A 19,809-nucleotide genomic window follows, 5' to 3' on the forward strand; every position below is an offset into this window, starting at 1 on the left:
GTGCCTCTGGGCATTAATAATAATAATAATAATAATAATGGTCATTGTTATGTGCGTACTATGTGCATACCACTGTTCTAAGCACTGGGGAGGATACAAGGTGATCAGGTTGTCCCACGGGGGGCTCACAGTCTTAATCCCCATTTTACAGATGAGGGAACTGAGGCCCAGAGAAGTGAAGTGACTTGCCCAAAGTCACACAGCTGACAATGGGCAGAGTTGGGATTTGAACCCATGACCCCTGACTCCAAAGCCCGGGCTCTTTCTACTGAGCCACGCTGCTTCTCTAAGATTAAGTCTGTGAGCCCCAAGTGGGACAACCTGATTACCTTGTATCTACCCCAGCGCTTAGACTGGTGCTTGGCACATAGTAAGCGGTTAACAAATGCTATCATTACTATTATTCTCTACCCCCTTGCCCCCCAGCAGTCTCACCCCCACCTGACACAGCAGCCTGCCCACCTCTACATACACAGAAAGGCACGGACGGGCACCCCAGAAGCCACGTGAGTATGACATACACACATGTGAGTACCTATGTTCACGTGGCAGCACATTACCACCACATGCAGAGTACCCAGACTTCATGCAGAAGAGTGAGGAAAGGAGGTTATTTATTCAGAAACCTTCTGGCTGAATGATCAGGAAAACATTAGCATCCTGTTTAGCTTTTTCTCAGTAGTTGGGCCTGGGAAGTCCTGGATATGTTTCCCAGAAGCAAGGTGGCCTAGAGGAAAAAATACCGGCCTGGGAACCAGAGGGCCTAGCTTCTAATCCTGGCTCTGCCACTTGCTGTGTGACTTTGGACAAGTCACTTAATTTCCCTGTGCCTCAGTTGCCTCATCTGCAAAAACGGGGATTCATCCTAAACTGTGAGCCCTATGTGGGACAGGGACGCTGTCCGTTCTGATCGACTTGCATCTTCCCCAGCACTAGAACAGTGCTTGACAAGCGCTTAACAAATCCCCTCAACATCATTATCATCCCTCCACCACCTCGCCCCCCACGCACCCTGCACCCTCTACTCCCTCATTATAGGGTAGCATAGAGGAGTCATCAGAAAATCAACCTGACATTGGCTTCCAAACGATTTCATGCTAAGAAGGTTCCTGAATCCAAGGGGAAGTGCATTTCAGGCTATTTCTGGATGTGGGGCAGGGGAGTGGGATGGACTTTGTAACCCCGAGAGTGGACGCTAACTTTCAGGAAGCGGAGGACTCGATTTCTTCTCTGTTGTCCTTCTCCAAAGAAATGCATCATCGACGTCATCACGCCGGGTCGAGTGGAGTCCGGGAGTTGGGGCTGCCAAGCGGCTGACTCAGAGAGGTCTCCACCTTCCTCCCTAGTCTTGGCAGGGAGCTGTCTGGCTGGAGACTCCCGGAGTGTCTCAGCCGGTCCCAGTTTCAGGGTGCGACAGCGCAGGGCGTGTGGGGCTAACCATCCAGGGCGGGCAGGAAATGGGTAGCGGTCTCCCAGATCAATTACTATATCAACATCACTCCCTCAGGATGTATTTGCTGAGAAATGGGAATGGGTTGAATCGGAGAAGAAGCTATTTTCAGAACAATTCCAGGGTCGCTGTTTGATGTTGGGTTTTTACTTTCCTCTTGCATGTCAAGGGTAGCAACAATAAGAATTTCCTTTCCCAAGGAGTGGTGGTCTGAAACCGTACACAAATATTTTCTTTGTGGAAGAGTTGAGCTCTGAATAGCCAGCGGAGGTGGAGGGCGGCGGAGAGAAAAGAGAAGCTAATGTAGTCTTGGAAAGGGGGACAAAGTAATTCACTCACTCAGCTGAGAGCAGTAATAGTAGTAGTAATAGTTGTAGTAATAGTTACTGTGGTATTTGCTAAGCGCTTACTATGTGCCAGGCACTGTACTTAGAGGAGCAGCGTGGCTCAGTGGAAAAGAGCAGGGGCTTTGGAGTCAGAGGTCACGGGTTCAAATCCCGGCTCCGCCAATTGTCAGCTGGGTGACTTTGGGCAAGTCACTTCACTTCTTTGGGCCTCAGTTCCCTCATCTGTAAAATGGGGATGAAGACTGTAAGCCCCCCGTGGGACAACCTGATCACCTTGTAACCTCCCCAGCACTTAGAACAGTGCTTTGTACATAGTAAGAACTTAATAAATGCCATTATTATTATTGTTACTAAGCACTTGGGGGGATACAAGCAAATCGTGGTGGCCCTGGTCCCACATGGGGCTCCCAATCTCAATCCCCATTTTACAGATGAGGTAGCTGAGGCACAAAGAAGTGAAGTGACTTGCTCAAGATCACACAGAAGACAAGTGGCAGAGCCAGGATTAGAACCCATGACCTTCTGACTCCCAAGCCTGTGCTGTATCCATTCCGTAATGCTGCTCTAACAGTAATAGCACAGGCCTGGGAATCAGAAAGTCATGGATTCTAATCCCAGCTCTGTCACTTGTCTGTTGTATGGCCCTGGGCAAGTCGCTTTTCATTCACTCTTTCATTCAATCGTATTTATTGAGCGCTTACTGTGTGCAGAGCACTGTACTAAGTGCTTGGGAAGTACAAGTCAGCAACATATAGAGACGGTCCCTACCCAACAACGGGCTCACAGTCTAGAAGGGGGAGACAGACAACAAAACAAAACATTTCACTTCTCTGGACCTCAGTTACCTCATCTGTAAAATGGAGATTGAGACTGTGAGCCCCAGTGGGACAACCTGATTACCTTGTATCTACCTCAGTGCTTAGGACAGTGCTTGGCACATAGTAAGTATTTAACAAATGCCATCATTATTATTAGTAGTAGTAGAAGGAATAGCATTAGGACTAGCGGAAGTAGCAGTAGCAGCAGAGTAGTAGTAACAGCAGCAGTAGTAACAGTAATTTGTTGTTGTCTTATGCTGTCAAGTCATGTCCGACCCATAGAGACGCCTTGGACACATCATCAATCGTATTTATTGAGCGCTTACTGTGTGCAGAGCACTGTACTAAGCGCTTGGGAAGTACAAGTTGGCAACATATAGAGACAGTCCCTACCCAACAGTGGGCTCACAGTCTAAAACACCTCTCCCAGAACACTCTACTTCCATCTGCAATCGTTCTGGTAGTGGATCCATAGAATTTTCTTGGTAAAAATATGGAAGTGGTTTATCATTGCCTCCTTCCATGCAGTAAAGCAGCGTGGCTCAGTGGAAAGAGCCCGGCCTTTGGAGTCAGAGGTCATGGGTTCAAATCCCGGCTTCGCCAATTGTCAACTGTGTGACTTTGGGCAAGTCACTTCACTTCTCTGGGCCTCAGTTCCCTCATCTGGAAAATGGGGATTAAGATTGTGAGCCCCCCGGGGGACAACCTGATCACCTTGTAACCTCCCCAGCGCTTAGAACAGTGCTTTGCACATAGTAAGAGCTTAATAAATGGCATCATTAAACGAGTCTCCACCCTCAACTCTCTCCCGGGCTGCTGCTGCCCAGCACAGGGGAGAATTGACTTGTAGCAGATTGTCTTCCACTCACTAGCCACTGCCCAAGCTAGGAATGGAATGGGTAGGCCTCTGCTTGACTCTCCCTCCCATAGTCGTGACTGGTAGAGGACTGGAAACTCTCCACCTGTGACCCTGAGAGGGGAGTAACAATAATAGCAGCAGTAGTAGCATCAACAGTAGTAGAAGAAGTATTTATTAAGCGCTCAGAGTGTGCAGAGCACCATACTAATCACTAACAAAGCCCCGTGATTTCTATTTCAGCATGTTAAACCGTACGCTAGAGGCTCGAAGGAGTTTCACTGCTTTCAAAATGGCTCAGCATAGTTCCTGAGACACCCAGTCGATCAATGGTATTTATGGAGCACTTACTAAATGCAGAGAACTGTCCAAAGGCTTAGGAGAGTCCAATAGAGTGAGTCGACATGATCCCTTCCCTCAAGGAGCTTTCAGTCTACCAGGGGAGCGGAATGACAGGTAGGGGAAAGCAACAGAGTTTAAAGATATGTATATATCGGTGCATATCAGTGCTGGAGAAGCAGCATGGTTAAGTGGAAAGAGCACGGGCTTGGGACTCAGAGGACCTGGGTTCGAATTCCGGCTCTGCCACTCGTCTGCTGTGTGACCTCGGGCAAGTCACTTAATTTATCTGTGCCTCAGTTTCCTCATCTGTAAAATAGAGATTAAATCCTACTCCCTCCTACTCAGACTGTGAACTCCATGTGGGACAGGGACTGAATCCAACCCAGTTAGCTTGTATCTACCCCAGGACTTGGTACAGTGCTTGGCACATATAAGCACTTAACAAGCAGCATAATAATTGTCATTACATGAATCAATTTAGAGTATTATCTAATAGTAATAATTGTGGTATCTGTTACATGAATCAACTTGAGTGTTACCAAATAGAAATAATTGTGGCAATTAAGTGCATTAATGCAAGGTATGAGTCATTTAAAAATAAACATTAAGTCCATCTGGGAATTAATGAGAAGGCTGTCTCTCTCTTGAGTGGGGATCAGAGCCGACCCCTAACCTGCTGACTTAGATATACAGGAATAGGAGAAAGATTGGGGGAAAATTCACCCCCCACGAAGCTTGAAGTGAGAAGCTTCCATTTCTGGTTTGCCTTTTCCCTTCATCTGCTTCTCACTTCTTAGTTTGGGCTGGAAAGGGGCAGTTGAGGAGGAATGCTGGAGGTGGCGGGGGCTACACTGACCTGACAAACAAAGACAACTTGAAAAGCAACATAACAGTGGAAAGAGCACGTGTCTGTTAGTCAGAGGACCTGGGTTCTAATCCTGATTCCACCAAGTGTCCACTGTATGTAACCTTTCCACTAGGCAATGCTGATTTCCTCTTGCCCTCATATGTTCACCAACTCTATTATATTGTACTCTCCCAAGTGCTTGGTACAGTGTTCTGCACAGAGTAAGCGCTCAATAAATTCTAGACTGTGAGCCCACTGTTGGGTAGGGATTGTCTCTACTAGTTGCAGAATTGAACTTTCCAAGAGCTTAGCATAGTGCTTGCACACAGTAAGCTCTCAATAAATACAATTGAATCATTGATTGATTGATTGATTGATAAGGAATCATTCTGCTGGAAGGGTCTTCAAAATGGATTTTATGTTTCCCCCTGCTTCTGGGCCAGACTGCCCCCAGAAACAGCTCTTACCCTATCCCTAAATGGCACAATTAACACTTTCTAGGGAGATCCAGTGATGATTCCCTCCTGGGATCAGCAGACCGTTCTTGTTAAGGATACCTTACTAAGAGCCATGACAGTATGTTAATGACTCTAATGAGCTGACCTTTCTTTGTGTTTTCTTTCCCCCCAATTAGTATGGGAACCAAAATAGCCCGCTGACTAGAACGTACATCCACTTATAGCAAAGCGTAACATTCCTTAATGAGATTCACAATTCAGCCGGGGGATCTGGCCCTCTCCCTTAGAATAAAAAAAAGAAAAAAGAAAAACTGGATTTCTAAATCAAACTCTTCCCTCTGTATTAAAGTATATTAGAAAGTGTATGGTGACTGGCATTCTCCATTTCTACTGATGAAACAGGAGGAAGTGAGCCCCTTCTAGACTGTGAGCCCGTTGTTGGGTAGGATTTGTCTCTATCTGTTGCCAAATTGTACTTTCCAAGTGCTTAGTACAGTGCTCTGCACACAGTAAGTGCTCAATAAATACGATTGAATGAATGACTGAAATGGCAGTGAGAGAAATTTAGGTGAGGCCTAAGAAAAGAATATTAAAAGCTGGAACAAGTTACTAGAAACGATGGCAGAATCTTCCCCGGGCTCTTTACACATTTTTTAATGGTACTTGTTAACTGCTTACTATGCGCCAGGCACTGTGAGAAGCCCTGGGGTAGATATAAGGTAATCAGGTTCAACACAGTCCATGTCCCACATGGAGCTCACAGTCTTAATGTCCACTTTACAGATGAGGTAACTGAGCCACAGAGAAGTGAAGGGACTTATCCAAGCTCACACAGCAGGCAAGTGGAGGGAGCTAAGATGTGCTCTAGACTGAAAACTCCTTGCGGGCAGGGAACGTGCCTGCCTACCATTCAATCATTCAATCATATCGATTGAGCACTTATTCTGTGCAGAGCACTGTACTAAGCACTTGGAAAGTCCAATTCCACAACAAAGAGAGACAATCCCTGCCCACGACGGGCTCACAGTCTAGAAGAGGGGAGGCAGACATCAACTCCGTTGTACTGTACCCTCTCAAACTCTTAGTTCAGTGCTCTGCACACAGTAAGTCCTCAATAAATGCCATTCCATTAGGTGGAGATCTGTTTGGAAGCAGGGGTTTGGACTAAATTCCAGCTTTAGGATGCTGGAAGGCTGATATTCCCACTCCATGAGTTGGGAGGAGAGAGGGTAGCTATAAAGTGATACTGAGTATCCTAAAGGACATCGGGATTGGTGGGCACAGAGCAGCTGACCCCACTCCCCCTACTCACCAGATATTCATTCAATCATATTTATTGAGCCCTTACTGTGTGCAGAGCACTGTACTAAGTGCTTGGGGAGTACAAGTTGGCAACATATAGAGACGGTCACTACCCAACAACGGGTTTACAGTCTAGAAGGGGGAGACAGAAAACAAAACAAAACATGTGGATCTGGCCACCCTGCAGAGTCCGAGTTTCCCCTACTAGATTGCCAGTTCTTCCTACTAGATTGTAAGATCCTTGAGGATACAGTTTGCATCTGCCAACTCTATTGTATTGTGCTTTCCTAATAATGATTAATAGTAATAATTATGGCACTTGTTAAGCCCTTACTATCCGTCGAGCAGCATTCTTTGCCCTGGGGTAGATACGAGATCATCAGGTTGGACACAGTCCCTGTCCCACTTGAGGCTCACAGTCTAAGTAGGAGGGAGAACAGGTATTGAATGCCCAGCTTACAGTCGCGGAAACTAAGGCACAGAGAAGTTAAGTGACTTGTCCAAGGTCACACAGCAAGCAAGGGGCAGAGCTAGGATTAGAATCCAGGCCCTTGGTTTTTCCACTAGGCCACTCTATTTCTCCGCCCATTCCTCTCCATCCAAACCGCTACTCTGCAGATCCAAGCACTCACCCTATCCCGCCTTGCCTACTGCATCGGACTCCTGGCTGACCATCCGGTCTCCCATCTCTCCCCACTCCAATCCATATTTCACTCTGCTGCATGGATCATTTATCAACAGTAATGTTCAGTTCATGTCTTCCCACTCCTCAAGAACCTCCCATGGCTGCCCATCCACCTCTGCATCAGACACTCCTTACAATCGGCTTTAAAGCACTCAATCAGCTTGCCCCATCCTACCTCACTAATTTCCTACTACAGCCCAGCCTGCATACTCCACTCCTCTGGTGCCAGTTTACTCACTATGCCCATATCACATCTTTCTCACCCTTAGCCCCTTTCCCGCATCCTCCTCCTTGCCTGGAATTCACTTCCCATCCATATTCACCAGATCACCACTCTCTCCACCTTCAAAACACAATTAAAGTCACATGTTCTCCATGAGGACTTCCCTGGCCCACTGTCCCTTCTGTGTCATCTTTGCAGTTGGATCTCTGGCCTTTGGACATTTGATATTTGCCCCAACCCCACCCCAACAGCGTTTATGTATATATCTTTAAATTACTTATTATAAATTACTTATTTGTCATAATGATGATGATGGTATTTGTTAAGTGCTTACTACGTGCCAAGCACTGGGATGGATACGAGCAAATCAAGTTGGACATAGTCCCTGTCCCATGTAGGATTCAATCTCAATCCCCATTTTACAGATGAGGTAACTGAGGCACAGAGAATAATGATCATCATCATCATCATCAATCGTATTTATTGAGCGCTTACTGTGTGCAGAGCACTGTACTAAGTGCTTGGGAAGTACAAATTGGCAACATATAGATGCCAATCTATATATATATGGCAACATATAATGATAATAATAATGATATCTGTTAGGTGCTTACTATGTCCCAAACACTGTTCTAAGCACTGGGGGGGATACAAGATAATCAGGTTGTCCCATGTGAGGCTCACAGTCTTAGCCTCCATTTTACAGGTGAGGTAACTGAGGCACAGAGAAGAGAAGAGACTTGCCCAAGGTCACACAGCAGACAAGTGGGGGAGCTGGGATTAGAACCCATGACCTTCTGACTCCGAGGCCTGTGCTCTATCCATTACACCACGCTGATGCAGTTTAGTATGCTGTAGAACGGGGCAGGGGAGAGGCTGGAGGCTGGGAGGCCAGCGAGGAGGCTGATCCAATGGTGTCAGCGGACTATCACCAGTGTTTGTTGGAAAGTGGGAGCTGTTTAGGTGGAGAGGAAGGGTGGATCCTGGAGATGTGTGTAGGAAGAACCGGCGGGACTTAGCAGTAGATTGAATGTGAGCACTGGAAGACAGTGAAGAGAGGTAAATAATAATAATAATGGCATTTATTAAGCACTTACTATGTGCAAAGCACTGTTCTAAACGCTGGGGAGGTTACAAGGTGATCAGGTTGCCCCATGGGGTTCTCACAGTCTTCAACCCCATTTTACAGGTGAGGGAACTGAGGCCCAGAGAAGTGAAGCGACTTGCCCGAAGTCACACAGCTGACAGTTGGCAGAGCCAGGATTTGCCAGTCCAATGGGCTTGGATGGAAGTGGGGCAGTCGGGATTAGAACCCAGGTCTTTCTTTCTCCTAGGCATGTGATCTCTCCACTAGGCCACTCTGCTTCGCTTAGGCCACACTGCTTCTCTTACTGTGGGCAGAACATTGCACAAAGTGTTTGGGAGAGTACAATATAACATGTTCCCTGCCCACAGCGATCTTATAATCTAGAGGGGGAGTCAGACATAAATATGAGTAAAAAATTATGGATATAATAAATGAACTATGGATATAATAAATACATTTATTCACAATCTAAAAAGTAGCAACCAGGTAGTGTATTTGGGGATCGGCCTGCATTCACTCATTTAGTCGTATCTATTGAGCACTTACTGTGTGCAGAGCACTGTACTAAGTGCTTACAGACTCTCTGACGTAAAACGGGGGTGGAGGAAAGCCCATGAAACCCAAATGAAGATCCTGCTGACTGAGGGGTTTCCCCATTGCCCCCCACCTCTCACCCACTGCAACTCCCAGACATTTTCCTTTTATAGTTGAGGGGGCTTGGGTGGGAAGCAAGAAAGCAAACTCTGAGTCATGGGCATTCCATTCATGAGGGGGTCTGCCAGCAGGGATGGGTTTTCTTTTCTCTCTCTCTCTCTCTCTCATGGTATTTGTTAAACTTTTACTATGTGCCAGGCATTGTTCTAAGCACAGAGAGACATACAAGCTAATCAGGTTGGACACAGTCCATGTTCCATGTGGGGTTCACAGTCTAAATTCCCCATTTGTAGATGTAGTAACTGACTCCTAGAGAATAATAATAATAATAATGGCATTTGTTAAGTGCTTACTACGTGCAAAGCACTGTTCTAAGTGCTGGGGAGGATACAAGGTGATCAGCCTCGTGGGGTTCACAGTCTTCATCCTCATTTTACAGATGAGGTAACTGAGGCCCAGAGAAGTGAAGTGACTTGCCCAAGGTCACACAGCGGACAGATGGCGGAGCTGGGATTAAAACCCAGGGCCTTCTGACTCCCAGATCACACTGCTCTAACCATTAGACATGCTGCTTCTCAACTTTCTCGCTATTTCTCTCTCTCAATCTCATTCACAGGTCACACGCTAAATGGAAAGTCAGGGCAGGGGTTTCAGTTCTGTATAAAAACTACTCAGTTCCTGTAAGGGAGTTTTTTTGGGTTTTTTTTTTTTTTTTGGTTTTGAAAGGCATTTGTATACCTCGCTGACCCAGAAATCACCCAGAGCATACAGAAGCCCAGAAGAGTCATCGATGCAGTGGACCTAATGCAGCACTGGCTTCCGAATTTGCAGTCCGTTTCCTTCAACTGACGTCGCAGCCGGCTCCCAGGGGAGGAGAAGAGAGCTGCAATGGGTGGGGGGGCCCTGGCAGATGGGGAAGCAGGGGGGTGGCCCTGGACCCGTTTGGGGACACTGGACCTGACCCTTGCCCTGACTGGGCCTCAATCTCTTTCCCCTTGGCCAGTAAGGTCATTCAGACTAACACAACCTAAACGAAAGCAGGCTGAAGTTCAGTGGGTCTCTGAATGAACCAGGAAAAATGCAGGCTCAGCCCATCCCAGACTAATAATAATGATGGTATTTGTTAAGTGCTTACTATGCGCTGAGAAGGGGACAAGGTGATCAGGTTGTCCCATGTGGGGCTCACAGTCTTCATCCCCATTTTACAGATGAGGTAACTGAGGCCCACTTAACTTCTAAGTGATTTGTCCAAGAAAAATGCAGGCTCAGCCCATCCCAGACTAATAATAATGATGGTATTTGTTAAGCGCTTACTATGCGCTGGGAGGGGGACAAGGTGATCAGGTTGTCCCATGTGGGGCTCACAGTCTTCATCCTCATTTTACAGATGAGGTAACTGAGGCCCACTTAACTTCTGTTAAGTGATTTGTCCAAAGTCACGCAGCTGACAAGTGGCGGAGCCGGGATTAGAACCCATGACCTCTGATTCCCAAGCCCGCGCTCTTTCCAATGAGCCGCATTGCTTTTCTAAGATGATCAGGTTGTCCCACGTGGGGCTCACAGTCTTCACCCCCGTTTTACAGATGAGGGAACTGAGGCACAGAGAAGTTAAGTGACTTGCCCAAGGTGACAAGTGGAAGCAGCGTGGCTCAGTGGAAAGAGCACGGGTTTTGGAGTCGGCGGTCATGGGTTCAAATCCCTGCTCTGCCAATCTGGGTTCCACTTCCGGCTCTGCCTCCTGTCTGCTGTATGATCTGAGGCAAGTCACTTAATTTGTCTGTGCCTCAGTTCCCTCATCTGTAAAATGTAAAATGGGAATTAAATACCTATCCTTCCTCCTACTTAGACTGTGATCCCCATGAGGGACATGGATGGTGTCTGACCTGACCCCAGTGCTTGATGCAGAGTAAGCGCCTAACAAATACCATGATGATACTAATGATAACTCAGCGACTGAACCCATTTTCCAGGCAGCCTAGATAGGGCCCCATCTGTCCTGAGGTCATGACCTTGCAGCAGTACTCCTGCAATCTACCCTGTGCACTCTTCTGTATCAATCAATCATATTTATTGAGCACTTACTGTGTGCAGAGCACTGTACTAGATATTGTTCTGTATCCCTCATTAGTAGCCCCTTTTTTATTTTTACATGGCATTTGTTAAGTCCTTACTATGTGCTAGGTACTTTATTAAGCGTTGGGGTAGATGCAAGCTAATCAGGTTGGACATAGTCCATGTCCCTCATGGGGCTCACAGGCTAAATCCCCATTTTACAGATGAGGTAACTGAGGCAGAGAAGTGAAGCGACTTGCCCATTGTCACAAAGCCAACAAGTGGTGTTCCGGGTACTGTACTGAGTGCTAGGGTAGAATCAAGCTAATCAGATTGGACACGGTCCCTGTCCCACACAGGGCTTGCAGTCTTAACCCCCATTTTACAAGATGAGGTAAGACGTGAAGTGACTTGCCTAAGGTCACACAGCCAACACGTAGCAGGGCCGGGATTAGAATCCAGGTCTCCCTCCCCATTAGACCGTAAGTCTCATGTGGGACTGGGACTGTGTCCGACCTGATTATCCTGTATTCACCCCAGAGCTTAGTACAGTGCTTGGCACAAAGTATGTGCTTAACAAATACTGCAATGATCATTACTGTTATTGTTCTAAGTCAGTCAGCCAATCGCATTTATTGAGTGTTTATTGAGTGCAGAACACTGTACTAAACAATAAAATAGAACAATAAACAGGCATATTCTCTGCCCACAAAGAGCTTATCATGGCCTTAGGTCAGAGAGAGACACATCTCCCTCGGAAATGGAACTGAGAGATCAATCGGCGGTACTAACTGAGCGTTTACTCTGAGGTGTTTCTTGAGGAAGGAGGACATAAATTGAGACCTTTACCCTGTCAGGATTATAAACTTCTCCCTCTAGACTATAAATTCCTTGTGGGCTGGGAACGGGTCTGTCGGCTTTGTTGTATTTGCTCTCTCAAGCACTTAGTGCAGTTCTCTGCACCTAGTAAGTGCTCAGAAAATACCTTTTATTGATTGATTCATTCATTCAATAGTATTTATTGAGCGCTTACTGTATGCAGAGCATGGTACTAAGCACTTGGGAAGTACACGTTGGCAACGTATAGAGACAGTCCCTACCCAACAACGGGCTCACAGTCTAGAAGGGGGAGACAGACAACAAAACAAACCGTGTGGACAGGTGTCAAGTCATCAGAATAAACAGAAATAAAGCTAGATGCACATCATTAACAAAACAAATAGAATAGCAAATATGTTCAAGTAAAATAAATAGAGTAATAAATCTGTACAAACACATATACAGGTGCTGTGGGGAGAGGAAGGAGGTAGGGTGGGGGGATGGGGAGGATGATGACGGTCTCGAGGTTCATTCATTCAATCGTATTTATTGAGCGCGTACTGTGTGCAGAACACTATACTAAGCGCTTGGAAAGTACAATTCGGCTACAGATAGAGACAATCCCTACCCAACAACGGGCTCACTGTCTAGAAGGGGAAGATAGACAACAAAACAAAACAAGTAGACAGTTGAGAGCTCAAAGGGGGAGGAAGCATGAGTCTGCCCAGCAATCAGGAGAAGAAAGTCAAAAAAATTAGATATCCCCCAACTCAGGGGTTCTTGAGGATCTGAGAGTCAGACGTCACGGTTCCCCTGCTTTGCCACCCCAAACCCCTTCTAGGGACTCACCCTGCCCCTGCTTAAACCTTCCCCTTTCCTGACCTATTTTGGAAAATAGGTGAACTCGTGCATGTCGGAAGCAAGTTAGCATTAATACTACACTACCCCCCCACAACTGTAATTTATGTTAAAGTCTTTCTCCCCCTCCAGACTGTAAGCTCCTTGCAGGCAGAGATGACATCTGCCAACTCTTTTTTAAATTTAATGGTATTTGTTAAGCGCTTACTAAGTGCTAATCACCATTCTAAGCCCTGGGGGAGGTACAAGGTAAACAGGTTGTTCTATGTGGGGCTCGCAGTCTTAATCCCCATTTTACAGATGAGGTAACTGAGGCACAGAGAAGTGAAGTGACTTGTCCAAAGTCACACAAGTGGCAGAGCAGGGATAAGAACCCACGACCTCTGACTCCCAAGCCTGTGCTCTTTCCACTGAGCCATGCTGCTTCTCAGTTAGTTCAGTGCTCTGCACTCGAATGCCAGTGATGGATTGATGATAATGAAATAAAGGTATTCATTAAGCACTTACCACGTGCTGAACTCTGCTGAACAAGATAGGTCAGAAACAGTCTCTAACCCACACAAGTATTCACAGCCTAATAGGGAGGGAGAGCAGGTATTGCATGCCCATTTCACAGATGAGGAAACTGAGGCACAGAGCAGTGTAGTGACTTGTCTAAGGTCACAGAGCAGGCAATTGGTAGAGAACCCAAACCTCCTGACTCCCAGTAAAAATACTAATTACTGTGGTAGTTGTTAGGCTTACTTTGCGCCATGCACTGTGTGCTAAAGTCCTGGGTAGATGATAGGTCAGAGTCAATGACCCACTTGGGACTGCTACTACTGCAACTAGCTTTTTTGTCCCTCTGTTTTCCCACTATCACACTTGAGTCTCCCGTCTTCTTCTTTTTATTTTAAATAACTTGAGTCTTCACCCTTGACTTTCTCCCGTGTCGCTGCTGCCCAGCACTGGTGAGTTTTGACTGTAGCAGATTGCCTTCCACTCGCTAGCCACTACCCGAGCTAGGAATGGAATAGATGGGACTCTGCCTGACTCTCCCTCCTGAAGTCGAGATCGGTAGAGCACTGGCAACTCTCTGGGTGTGATCCTGAGAGGGGAGCAGAGTTTTGATTTGTAGATTGCCTTCCACTCGCTAGCCACTACCCAAGCTAGGAATGGAATAGATAGGACTCTGCCTGACTCACCCTCCTGAAGTCGAGATCAGTAGAGCACTGGTAACTCTCTGGGTGTGATCCTGAGAGGGGATTAGAGTGTTGACTTGTAGCAGATTGCCTTCCATTCGCTAGCCACTACCTGCGCTAGGAATGAAATAGACTGGCCTCTGCCTGACTCTCCCTCCTGGAGTCGAGATCAGTAGAGCATTGGCAACTCTCTGGGTGTGATCCTGATAGGGGAGCAGAGTTTTGACTTGTAGCAGATTGCCTTCCACTCACTAGCTACTACCCAACCTAGGAATGGAATAAATAGGACTCTGCCTGACTCTCCCTCCTCAAGTCGAGATCAGTAGAGCACTGGCAACTCTCTGGGTGTGATCCTGAGAGGGGAGCAGACAAATGGTGGAGCCAAGATTAGAACCCAGCTCCTCTGATCCCCAGGCCTGGGCTCTTTCCCACGTTGCTTCTCCCTGCCTGGTTTTCAACCTACCCAGGTTTTTTTTTCTGGTTTTGCCCCTGGTTGCATCATGTTGAGTGACTCTTAGATGATGCATGAACCAGGCTTTTTGGGCTTTTCTTTCCCTTCCCTTAGGGCCCATTTTGAGTCCCAAGGCCGGAAGACCTTGTGACAGCTCTTCCTACAGCTCTAGAGATAAGTTCTGGGGAAAAACCAACAGAGTCCTCTAGACTCTCAGCTCCTTGTGGGCTGAGAATGTGTTAACTAACATTGTGGTATTTTACTTTTCCAAGTACTTAATCCAGTGCTCCATGCTCAATAAATTTCATTGATTGATTGATTTCTAGAATGACATCTCTGTTCCCTTCTAGGCGGGTGGTTTTTTTAATGGTATTTGTTAAGCACTTACTATGTGTCAGTCACTGAACTAAGCTCTGAGATAGATACAGGCTAATTAGGTAGGACATAGTCCCTGCCCCACATGAGGCTCACAGTCTTAATCCCCATTTTTCAGATGAGAGAACTGAGGCCCAGAGAAGTGAAGTGACTTATCCAAGTTCACACAGCAGCCAAGTGGTGGAGCTGGGATTAGAACCGAGGTGCTTCTGACTCCCAAATTCATGCTCTATCCACTAGGCCACACTGGTCCTCAGTGTAGTTCACCGTGGCAGATATTGTATCTCCCAGGTATGTTTTGATTTTGCCAAAGATGCAAATGAGTGTCTGGATTGGTTTAAGCGGACTTCTCTTAGAGGTAGAGAATGCAAACTGGAAGCATTTCTGGGTACAATCCTCCCCCCAAAGCCCTGCTAGAGAGCCTTATTTAAGTCATGTCTCCTTTGGGAAATCTTCCCTGGGTAATGCTTCATCTCCCCACCCTCTTCTCCCTCCAATCTGCATCCATCGCTTATGTATTTGATCCACTACCCACGCGCTTTCCTCACTATCCGCATACTACCAGAAATTTATTTTAATGTCTTTCTCTCTTGCTTGATTGTAAATGCCTCAAAGACGGAGCTGTGTCCACTTATTCTATTACATTCTCCCAACTGCTTGGTCTGTGAGCTCCCCGGATGGATGGGGACTGGGTCCCACTTGATGATCTTGTATCTGCCTCAGCACTTAGTGCAGTGCTTGACACATAGTAAGCGCTTAATACACACCACAGTTATTATTATTCATTGTGTATTTTATGGATTACTTATTTATATAAATGCCTGCATCCCCCTCTAAACTCTCAGCTTACTGTGGGCAGGGAACATGTCTACTAATGTGTCTGTTAGACTGTACTCCTCCAAGCGCTTAGTTTAGTGCTCTGCACACAATAAGCACTCAATAAATACCATTGATTGATTGATAGTAGTAGTACAGTGTTCAGGGCGTGGTCAGTGCTTAATAAATACCTCTGACTTTTTAAAAATGGTATTTATTAAGTATCTGCTACATGCCAGGCCATGCTGCAGTAGATCAATCAATCATATTTATTGAGCGCTTACTGTGTGCAGAGCACTGTACTAAGCGCTTGGGAAGTACAAGTCGGCAACACATAGACAGTCCCTACCCAACAGCGGGCTCACAGTCTAGTAGATGTAAGCTAATTAGGTTGGACACAGTCCATGTCCCACATGGGGCTCACAGCCTTCATCCCCAGTTTACAGATAAGGTAACTGAGGCACAGAGAAGTTAAGTGACTTACCCAAGGTCACCCAGCAGATATGTGGTGGAGGAGTGATTAGAACCCATAATCTTTTGACTCCTAGACAGGTTCTCTATCCACTAGGCCATGCTACTTTGACCTATTATTTTATCGATGCCCACTCAATGGCTTTCGATGCTTCTGTGATTCTATCCCTTCTGCCTCTGTGCTGGTGGGCCATTAGAGCCAAGCTTGTGGTGGTTTTATCTGCTGAAATGTTTGCTTGCCACCGTAGGGTGAATTGGAGAGTCAGCCTCTTCTCCTCAAATGAAGCAGTGTGGTCTAGTAGGAACAGCAGAGGACCGGATCAAGCTGGGATCTGCTTCCCGATCTCCTCTCTTTTTCCAACTGGCCAAAGGCCACCATGGGGTCAGAGAAATGGGGGTGTCTGGGATGGGGAGGGGGCCATGCTTGCTGGTGGGAAGGGCCCCCAGCAGCGCGGTGAAGGTTGGAGGAGATGGTCTCTTTGGAGCAGTCTGTCCTTGCATCCCCTCCCTCACTCCTACTCTCATGAAGATGGCATTTGTTAAGCGCTTACTATGTGCAAAGCACTGTTCTAAGCACTGGGAGAATACAAGGTGATCAGGTTGTCCCCCGTGGGGCTCACAGTCTTCATCCTCATTTTCCAGATGAGGGAACTGAGGCCCAGAGAAGTGAAAAGACTTGCCCAAAGTCACACAGCTGACAGTTGGTGGAGTCGGGATTTGAACCCATGACCTCTGACTCCAAAGCCCGGGCTCTTTCCACTGAGCCATGCTGCTTCTCTAATCTGCTCTAATCAGCTCTCATCTGCTCTTTCCCATTATAATAATAATAATAATAATAGTCTTGTATCTGACTGCAGCCTAGTGGACAGAGCATGGTCTTGGGAGTCAGAAAGACTGTATATATGTATATATGTTTGTACGTATTTATTACTCTATTTATTTTATTTGTACATATTTATTCTATTTATTTTATTTTGTTAATATGTTTTGTTTTGTTGTCTGTCTCCCCCTTCTAGACTGTGAGCCCGCTGTTGGGTAGGGACTATCTCTATATGTTGCCAACTTGTACTTCCCAAGCGCTTAGTATAGTGCTCTGGACACAGTAAGTGCTCAATAAATACGATCGAATGAATGAAAGACCTGGGTTCTAATCCCTCCTCCTCAGCTTGTCTGCTGGGTGACCCTGGGCAAATCATTTCACTTCTCCATGCCTCAGTTATCTCATCTGTTAAATGGGGATTCAGACCTTTGAGCCCCACATGGGACATGGACTGTGTTCAACCTTATTAAGCGTGTATCTGCCCAGTGTTTAGCACAGTGTCTGGTTCATCTTTTTTTTTTTTTTAAAAAGAAATTCTCTCCAAGCAGGCCAGTGGGGTTCACAGGAAGGGCCCCTCTACCCCATACCCAACCCATCCACCCATGCCCAGAAGCTCATGACTCTCAGTATACAGACGGTGAAGCAAAATGGTTACATAGATAGTGATGTGAAGGGGAACAAGTGTTTCTTCTTCACGTCACCGCTCAACTTTTCTTTCTTTCCAACTCACAGAGGGGCTTCTGTGGTCGGATGGTGTGACTTCCTGTGGAGCTGAAAGGTTCTGCGTGAATGCAGTAGGGGAGGCTCAATTCTTCCTGTTCATAGCCACCATGGCTCAGGTCTGATCTGATCAGAAGATGGGATCCGTGGACAACAGATGCCAATTGAGAATCAATCAATCAATCAATAAATGGTACTTGAGTGCTTACTGCAAGCACAGCACTGTACTAACCGCTTGGGAGAGGACAATACAGCAGAATTAGCAGACGTGTTCCTGCCCATGACAAGCTTAGAGTCTAGAGAGGGAGAGAAGCAGTGTTGCCTAATGAAAAGAGAATAGAGAAGCGGCGTGGCTCACTGGAAAGAGCACAGGCTTTGGAGTCAGAGGTCATGGGTTCAAATCCCTGCTCCGCCAACTGTCAGCTGGGTGACTTTGGGCAAGTCACTTCACTTCTCTGGGCCTCAGTTCCCTCATCTGTAAAATGGGGATTAAAACTGTGAGCCCCCCGAGGGACAACCTGATCACCTTGTCACCTCCCCAGCACTTAGAACAGTGATTTGCACATAGTAAGCGCTTAATAAATGCCATTATTATTATTATTATTATTATTAATAGAGCCCAAGGTCACACAGCAGACAATTGGCAGAGCTGGGATTAGAACTCAGGCTCTTCTGACTCTTAGGCCCAGGGTCTATCCAGTAGGCCACACTGCTTCTCTGCTGTGTGACCTTGGGAAAATAATTTAACTGTAAAATATGGATTCAGTACCTGTTTTCCCTCCCCCTTAGAATGTGAACCCATGTGGGACAGAGAGTTTGTCTATGTTGACTGCATTGTATTTACCCCAGTGCCATTGCGTAGTGGATAGAGCATGGGCCTGGAGTCAGAAGGTCACGGGTTCTAATCCTGGCTCCACCACTTGTCTGCTATATGACCTTGTACAAGTCATTTCACTTCTCTGGGCCTTAGTTACTGCATCTGTAAAATGGGAATTGAGACTGTGAGCCATACGTGGGACAGGGATTGTGGCCAACTCGATTTGCTTGTATCCACTCCGGCGCTTAATACGATGCCTGGCACATAGTATGTGCTTAACAAATACTACAATTATTAGTACAGTGCTTGGCACATAGAGCTTAGCAAATACCACAATTGCTATCGTTATTTTTTTCCTCCTGAAAGGCTTCAAGACTGACTTGGGATTTTCCTTTAAGATTTCCAGTGCTCTCCAAGGCCAGAGGCTGAGGGAACGTACGGACCTTCTAGTGGATATGCTCAGTAGAGGTTTTTTGTTTTTTGTTGGGTTTTTTTGCATGGAATTTGTTAAGGGCTTACTATGTGCCAAGCACTGTTCTAAGTGCTGGGGTAGATACAAGGTTATCAGGTCAGATAAAGGCCCTGTCCTGCATGGGGCTCACAGACTATGTAGGAGGGAATAGAATTAAATCCCCATTTTTCAGATGAGGACACTGAGGCGCAGAGAAATTAAATGACTCGCCCAAGGTCATAAAGTGGACAAGTATGACTGTCCATACTCCACTTCTCTGCCACTAACCTCCTCACTGTGCCTCTTTCTCGCCCGTCCCGCCATTGACCCCCGGCCCACGTCCTCCCCCTGGCCTGGAATGCCCTCCCTCCGCACATCCGCCAAGCTAGCTCTCTTCCTCCCTTCAAAGCCCTACTGACAGCTCACCTCCTCCAAGAAGCCTTCCCAGACTGAGCCTCATTTTCCCTCTCCTCCTCCCCATCCCCCCGCCCTACCTCCTTCCCCTCCCCACAGCACCTGTATATAAGTTTGTACAGACTTATTACTCTATTTATTTTACTTGTACATATTTGCTATTCTATTTATTTTATTTTGTTAATATGTTTTGTTTGTTGTCTGTCTCCCCCTTCTAGACTGCGAGCCCGCTGTTGGGTAGGGACCGTCTCTATATGTTGCCAACTTGTACTTCCCAAGCGCTTAGTATAGTGCTCTGCACACAGTAAGCGCTCAATAAATACGATTGAATGAATGAATGAAAGTAGCAGAGCCAGGAATAGCAACTTAAGTCCTCTGATTCCCAGGGCTGTGTGCCTTCCACTAGGCCACACTGCTTCTTTAGAGTCCCAGTGATTAACGAATGAAGGAACCCAAGTGGAAATGAAACACACCCAAGGGAGTGTTTGGCTCCAG

At 46.5% G+C, this 19,809-nt stretch overlaps 1 non-coding gene across 1 annotated transcript; it reads right to left on the reverse strand.

Moving 5' to 3' along the window:
- Positions 1 to 3,457: 3,457 nt before the first annotated feature.
- LOC119946294 lies at positions 3,458 to 3,595 on the reverse strand. Its single transcript, XR_005456400.1, has one exon. It is a non-coding gene; the product is annotated as a small nucleolar RNA SNORA7 (small nucleolar RNA).
- Positions 3,596 to 19,809: the final 16,214 nt, after the last annotated feature.

This window comes from Tachyglossus aculeatus, chromosome 26 (assembly GCF_015852505.1).
Source record: "Tachyglossus aculeatus isolate mTacAcu1 chromosome 26, mTacAcu1.pri, whole genome shotgun sequence".
Classification (NCBI taxonomy): Eukaryota; Metazoa; Chordata; class Mammalia; order Monotremata; family Tachyglossidae; genus Tachyglossus; species Tachyglossus aculeatus.